The sequence below is a fragment of the Schistocerca americana genome, unplaced genomic scaffold (assembly GCF_021461395.2).
Source record: "Schistocerca americana isolate TAMUIC-IGC-003095 unplaced genomic scaffold, iqSchAmer2.1 HiC_scaffold_411, whole genome shotgun sequence".
Taxonomy (NCBI): Eukaryota; Metazoa; Arthropoda; class Insecta; order Orthoptera; family Acrididae; genus Schistocerca; species Schistocerca americana.
Genome location: NW_025726139.1, coordinates 117,501 through 125,000, shown reverse-complemented (window position 1 = coordinate 125,000; position 7,500 = coordinate 117,501). Strand labels below are relative to the sequence as shown.

The window sequence follows — 7,500 nt, the reverse complement described above, 5'->3', positions numbered from 1 at the left end:
ACCAACTAAGAACGGCCATGCACCACCACCCACCGAATCAAGAAAGAGCTATCAATCTGTCAATCCTTCCGGTGTCCGGGCCTGGTGAGGTTTCCCGTGTTGAGTCAAATTAAGCCGCAGGCTCCACTCCTGGTGGTGCCCTTCCGTCAATTCCTTTAAGTTTCAGCTTTGCAACCATACTTCCCCCGGAACCCAAAAGCTTTGGTTTCCCGGAGGCTGCCCGCCGAGTCATCGGAGGAACTGCGGCGGATCGCTGGCTGGCATCGTTTATGGTTAGAACTAGGGCGGTATCTGATCGCCTTCGAACCTCTAACTTTCGTTCTTGATTAATGAAAACATACTTGGCAAATGCTTTCGCTTCTGTTCGTCTTGCGACGATCCAAGAATTTCACCTCTAACGTCGCAATACGAATGCCCCCGCCTGTCCCTATTAATCATTACCTCGGGTTCCGAAAACCAACAAAATAGAACCGAGGTCCTATTCCATTATTCCATGCACACAGTATTCAGGCGGGCTTGCCTGCTTTAAGCACTCTAATTTGTTCAAAGTAAACGTGCCGGCCCACCGAGACACTCACTCAAGAGCACCCTGGTAGGATTGCAACGGGGTCCGCCTCGGGACGCACGAGCACGCACGAGGCGCGTCGCACGCCTTCAGCTCGCCCCACCGGCAGGACGTCCCACGATACATGCCAGTTAAACACCGACGGGCGGTGAACCAACAGCGTGGGACACAAATCCAACTACGAGCTTTTTAACCGCAACAACTTTAATATACGCTATTGGAGCTGGAATTACCGCGGCTGCTGGCACCAGACTTGCCCTCCAATAGATACTCGTTAAAGGATTTAAAGTGTACTCATTCCGATTACGGGGCGTCGGATGAGTCCCGTATCGTTATTTTTCGTCACTACCTCCCCGTGCCGGGAGTGGGTAATTTGCGCGCCTGCTGCCTTCCTTGGATGTGGTAGCCGTTTCTCAGGCTCCCTCTCCGGAATCGAACCCTGATTCCCCGTTACCCGTTACAACCATGGTAGGCGCAGAACCTACCATCGACAGTTGATAAGGCAGACATTTGAAAGATGCGTCGCCGGTACGAGGACCGTGCGATCAGCCCAAAGTTATTCAGAGTCACCAAGGCAAACGGACCGGACGAGCCGACCGATTGGTTTTGATCTAATAAAAGCGTCCCTTCCATCTCTGGTCGGGACTCTGTTTGCATGTATTAGCTCTAGAATTACCACAGTTATCCAAGTAACGTGGGTACGATCTAAGGAACCATAACTGATTTAATGAGCCATTCGCGGTTTCACCTTAATGCGGCTTGTACTGAGACATGCATGGCTTAATCTTTGAGACAAGCATATGACTACTGGCAGGATCAACCAGGGAGCTGCGTCAACTAGAGCTGAGCAGCCGGCCGCCCGGGAGTGTGTCCCGGGGGCCCGCGCGAACACGCAAGCGTCCGCTCAATTATTCTGCAAACAGGAGGAGGCTGAGCTCCCCTGCACGATACACCTCGAAACCCTCTCAGGTCCCGGCGGCGCGCAGCGCCGTCCTAAGTACTTGGTCGGGTTCGAGAGAGGCGCAATCGCCCGGAGTTTGGCGAGTAGACGCTTTAGGTGCGACCACCCGTGCTCCCAACTGAGCTTGCCGCTGCCGACAGAGGCCCGGGAGCGTGCTGTCGTGGCATTGCCGGCGGGAGACAACACGCGCCACCTACGGTGGCCGGCAGCTCCAACGCCAGCGCCACAGAAGGACAAAAGCCCCACTTGGGTGCCGAAGCGAACTCTCCCAGCACAGCGCACGCGCCAACACGTCCGCACAGCTGCGATACAAACCACCTGCGAGAACCGCAGAGGCGACCGAGCAGCAGACGGCGTCGCGGCGCCGAGCGCCGGGCGGCGGCGCATCCTCAGCGCACACAGTCCTCAATCGGACCAGCACACTGCAGATGTCCACCGCGCTTCGCACCGGGCCCGCGAGGACCTACTTTGGCCGCACGGCGCCGCGTGCAGGGTGCGCCGGCGCGCAGCTGCGCCGCCTGCCGCCTCCGTCGGCCGGCGCGCCTGCCACTGGCCGCCCCCACCAGCCGGCTGTAGCGCGTGCGCCCACGCACCGCGCGGCCAGCACGCCGGGAGGCCCCCCCTCACCGGCCGGGGACGGTCCCACCCAGCCACCGCCGCGTATCGCTTCACACCCACATGCCATTCACGTTCGTGGGCATGGTGGGTATCGCTGAAACAACCGGTTGGTAGCTCAACCGATCGTCGCCATCACTGATTCACCTCTAGCGAGAACAACCGCACCACAACGGTTTACCAGTTGTTCATTTGCGTAACGTCACCAGCAAACGTAGACGTCCATCGCCATTTGCAAATTCAACGATTGTTGCATGCCTGTGTCAGGTGTCACGACACACTATGTCTGCCCACATACACGCAACAACATGTGCACGCTTCGCGAACACGTGGAAGGTGGCCCCCGTACGTATGCGATGTCCATTGCGCGAACGACTGTCAACCGGCCTCTGTCGCATGTCGCAGATGTGGAACGCAGTGCACCATGCTGTCACGGTGTGTGAGAAGAGACGACTACGTCTGACAACACGCGCCACTACATCAACAGACGGCTCATGCTGATCGCCATCCAGGGCATACCACACTGCAATCCGGCTCTTATAGGGAGACGACACATAGCTGAGTGCACAACAGTTGGACCGCATGGTTCGCCGTTGTTGGCGCAGTCGTTGTACGGTCACATGTACCACGATGTATCATTCAGTACATGAGGACCAATGTGCAGTACAGTGTGTGATTTGGACGTACAACATCAGCGGACAGTTGACACAGGCCGTACCACAGCGTAGGCTAAGTGCTTCGCCATGCGAATGCCAATGAACAACTGCGAAGGGCATTGAGCATGTACGTCCTGCTGCCATCCACATTACAGTGTATCGCTGCAAGGTGTTTAACATGAAGCGATACACTGGGGACCAGGCAGTGCGAGTAGCAAACTATATTGCGGGGGTTGCAGTTAGGCAACACTACACTAATTTAACGCGTCGTATGACAATTACAGAGCGGGTTAAGGCCCAACGTGTGTTGGGTTAAGGCCCAACGTGTGTTGGGTTAAGGCCCAACGTGTGTTGGGTTAAGGCCCAACGTGTGTTGGGTTAAGGCCCAACGTGTGTTGGGTTAAGGCCCAACGTGTGTTGGGTTAAGGCCCAACGTGTGTTGGGTTAAGGCCCAACGTGTGTTGGGTTAAGGCCCAACGTGTGTTGGGTTAAGGCCCAACGTGTGTTGGGTTAAGGCCCAACGTGTGTTGGGTTAAGGCCCAACGTGTGTTGGGTTAAGGCCCAACGTGTGTTGGGTTAAGGCCCAACGTGTGTTGGGTTAAGGCCCAACGTGTGTTGGGTTAAGGCCCAACGTGGGTTGGGTTAAGGCGCAACGTGGGTTGGGTTAAGGCCCAACGTGGGTTGGGTTAAGGCGCAACGTGGGTTGGGTTAAGGCGCAACGTGGGTTGGGTTAAGGCGCAACGTGGGTTAGGTTAAGGCGCAACGTGGGTTAGGTTAAGGCGCAACGTAGGTTAGGTTAAGGCGCAATATAGGTTAGGTTAAGGCGCAATATAGGTTAGGTTAAGGCGCAATATAGGTTAGGTTAAGGCGCAATATAGGTTAGGTTAAGGCGCAATATAGGTTAGGTTAAGGCGCAATATAGGTTAGGTTAAGGCGCAACGTAGGTTAGGTTAAGGCGCAACATAGGTTAGGTTAAGGCGCAACATAGGTTAGGTTAAGGCGCAACATGGGTTAGGTTAAGGCGCAATATAGGTTAGGTTAAGGCACAATATGGGTTAGGTTAAGGCACAATATGGGTTAGGTTAAGGCACAATATGGGTTAGGTTAAGGCACAATATGGGTTAGGTTAAGGCACAATATGGGTTAGGTTAAGGCACAATATGGGTTAGGTTAAGGCACAATATGGGTTAGGTTAAGGCACAATATGGGTTAGGTTAAGGCACAATATGGGTTAGGTTAAGGCACAATATGGGTTAGGTTAAGGCACAATATGGGTTAGGTTAAGGCACAATATGGGTTAGGTTAAGGCACAATATGGGTTAGGTTAAGGCACAATATGGGTTAGGTTAAGGCACAATATGGGTTAGGTTAAGGCACAATATGGGTTAGGTTAAGGCACAATATGGGTTAGGTTAAGGCACAATATGGGTTAGGTTAAGGCACAATATGGGTTAGGTTAAGGCACAATATGGGTTAGGTTAAGGCACAATATGGGTTAGGTTAAGGCACAATATGGGTTAGGTTAAGGCACAATATGGGTTAGGTTAAGGCACAATATGGGTTAGGTTAAGGCACAATATGGGTTAGGTTAAGGCACAATATGGGTTAGGTTAAGGCACAATATGGGTTAGGTTAAGGCACAATGTGGGTTAGGTTAAGGCACAATGTGGGTTAGGTTAAGGCACAACGTGGGTTAGGTTAAGGCACAACGTGGGTTAGGTTAAGGCACAACGTGGGTTAGGTTAAGGCACAACGTGGGTTAGGTTAAGGCACAACGTGGGTTAGGTTAAGGCACAACGTGGGTTAGGTTAAGGCACAACGTGGGTTAGGTTAAGGCACAACGTGGGTTAGGTTAAGGCACAACGTGGGTTAGGTTAAGGCACAATACGGGTTAGGTTAAGGCACAATACGGGTTAGGTTAAGGCACAATACGGGTTAGGTTAAGGCACAATACGGGTTAGGTTAAGGCACAATACGGGTTAGGTTAAGGCACAATACGGGTTAGGTTAAGGCACAATACGGGTTAGGTTAAGGCACAATACGGGTTAGGTTAAGGCACAATACGGGTTAGGTTAAGGCACAATACGGGTTAGGTTAAGGCACGATACGGGTTAGGTTAAGGCACGATACGGGTTAGGTTAAGGTACAATACGGGTTAGGTTAAGGCACAATACGGGTTAGGTTAAGGCACAATATGGGTTAGGTTAAGGCACAATATGGGTTAGGTTAAGGCACAATATGGGTTAGGTTAAGGCACAATATGGGTTAGGTTAAGGCACAATATGGGTTAGGTTAAGGCACAATATGGGTTAGGTTAAGGCACAATATGGGTTAGGTTAAGGCACAATATGGGTTAGGTTAAGGCACAATATGGGTTAGGTTAAGGCACAATATGGGTTAGGTTAAGGCACAATATGGGTTAGGTTAAGGCACAATATGGGTTAGGTTAAGGCACAATATGGGTTAGGTTAAGGCACAATATGGGTTAGGTTAAGGCACAATATGGGTTAGGTTAAGGCACAATATGGGTTAGGTTAAGGCACAACGTGGGTTAGGTTAAGGCACAACGTGGGTTAGGTTAAGGCACAACGTGGGTTAGGTTAAGGCACAACGTGGGTTAGGTTAAGGCACAACGTGGGTTAGGTTAAGGCACAACGTGGGTTAGGTTAAGGCACAACGTGGGTTAGGTTAAGGCACAACGTGGGTTAGGTTAAGGCACAACGTGGGTTAGGTTAAGGCACAACGTGGGTTAGGTTAAGGCACAATACGGGTTAGGTTAAGGCACAATACGGGTTAGGTTAAGGCACAATACGGGTTAGGTTAAGGCACAATACGGGTTAGGTTAAGGCACAATACGGGTTAGGTTAAGGCACAATACGGGTTAGGTTAAGGCACAATACGGGTTAGGTTAAGGCACAATACGGGTTAGGTTAAGGCACAATACGGGTTAGGTTAAGGCACAATACGGGTTAGGTTAAGGCACAACGTGGGTTAGGTTAAGGCACAACGTGGGTTAGGTTAAGGCACAACGTGGGTTAGGTTAAGGCACAACGTGGGTTAGGTTAAGGCACAACGTGGGTTAGGTTAAGGCACAACGTGGGTTAGGTTAAGGCACAACGTGGGTTAGGTTAAGGCACAATACGGGTTAGGTTAAGGCACAATACGGGTTAGGTTAAGGCACAATACGGGTTAGGTTAAGGCACAATACGGGTTAGGTTAAGGCACAATACGGGTTAGGTTAAGGCACAATACGGGTTAGGTTAAGGCACAATACGGGTTAGGTTAAGGCACAATACGGGTTAGGTTAAGGCACAATACGGGTTAGGTTAAGGTACACATTGTTGTAAGGAAAGGTGTTTTGGGGGGGGGGGGGGGGGGCCGGTTTGTTGATTGTGATTATCGTAAGTAAATGACTGCGGCATCATCTGATTTGCCACGTCAGGGTGCACCTTTGGCTCATAACAGGCGGCGCTCTGATTCCATGCTTGTGGCAGACCTGTGTCTTTCATTCCTGCCATTGTTTGTGTGCTGTGACAGGAGGCAGTATTGTGATGTTGGGTGTACCCCTGTGTAGGACATGTGTGGGTGTTGGTGGCTTAGCTGAGCAATGGTGGTTGTCGGAAGGGTGGGATATTCTGTTTTGTGAGTGGACCTCCCGGTCTGGTTATGATAGTGTGGATAGTCTAATGTGGCGGAGAGGATGCACTGGGTGTTGTTCCATGCTGGTGCTTACATATTGTCTCTGTGCCTGTTACAGGCAGAGAGTAGTGCGTGATAAGAGTGTCTGGCTGACGTGTGGTTGTGATTGTGAGCAGAGTCTTTCAGCATGTATACGGACAGTTGTATACATTATCTGTATTTTGATGGCTCTATCTATTACTAATCAGCGCCGTGTATACGTTTCATCCGGTTCCAGTCGAAACTGTTGTATCTCTGTACATTAGTGACACGGCGAGGCCGCCATGTAGTTACTCGTCTCGGCAGCTTCCACCGGTGTATGGCAAATGATTATAAGGAATCAGTCTAGTCGTCAATACCGATAGTGTGACGTCACATGTCTGGGGTGGGGGACGCTGCGCCCTTCCGGTGGGTCATGGCCTAGAAAGACTCTTCCCACGCAGGGGGGCTTGGACTGTCATTGACTCTTCCGAGTAATATACTTGCCGTACGTTTTTGCGACTGCGAGTGCAACGCTCACCGGTACCGACATGGATGGAGCGCCTCCTAGCTGACCGCTGAGCATCTGCATTCGTACAGAGAGCAACGCGATCGCGTCTGTAGCTCGTAAGTGGTACAGCTCGCAGCTCATGTATAGGGACAGCGGGAATGTCGCATATTGGACATAACTCTTCATGAAACGCACGTTATAGGGGTGGATTGCACATTGCGCGTGCGAGCAAAGTCCGCCGTTCATCCGCTGGAGTTGCGGGTTGGGCGGTTGGGGTGGGGCACGAACGGGTGCAGGTGGAGTGATTGCCGGTCCACGACTTCGTGCGGCAGAGGCGCTGGCGTTGGGGTGCTGTTGTCGACAGAGGATGCAGGCTTTGTGGGTGGGGTCGAAAGAAGGGCACTGTGGGCCCATGGCTGTCTTAGTCGGCTTGGCGTCTCATAGATGACGGTATCGTCGTTGCAGGAGGTCATGTTGCGGGAGACCTACAGATGGCGGTATGTTTTGCGGTGCGCTCGGCATGGCGGACGTAGTG

The 7,500-nt window shown here is 51.9% G+C and overlaps 1 non-coding gene across 1 annotated transcript in view; it reads right to left on the bottom strand.

The window, feature by feature from the left end:
• Nucleotides 1-1,392, bottom strand: part of LOC124582347 — a 1,910-nt gene extending 518 nt beyond the window's left edge. The window contains exon 1 of the ribosomal RNA XR_006973909.1: nucleotides 1-1,392. This exon is cut by the window's left edge and continues 518 nt beyond it. This is a non-coding gene — a ribosomal RNA (small subunit ribosomal RNA).
• Between the last annotated feature and the right edge of the window lie 6,108 nt (nucleotides 1,393-7,500).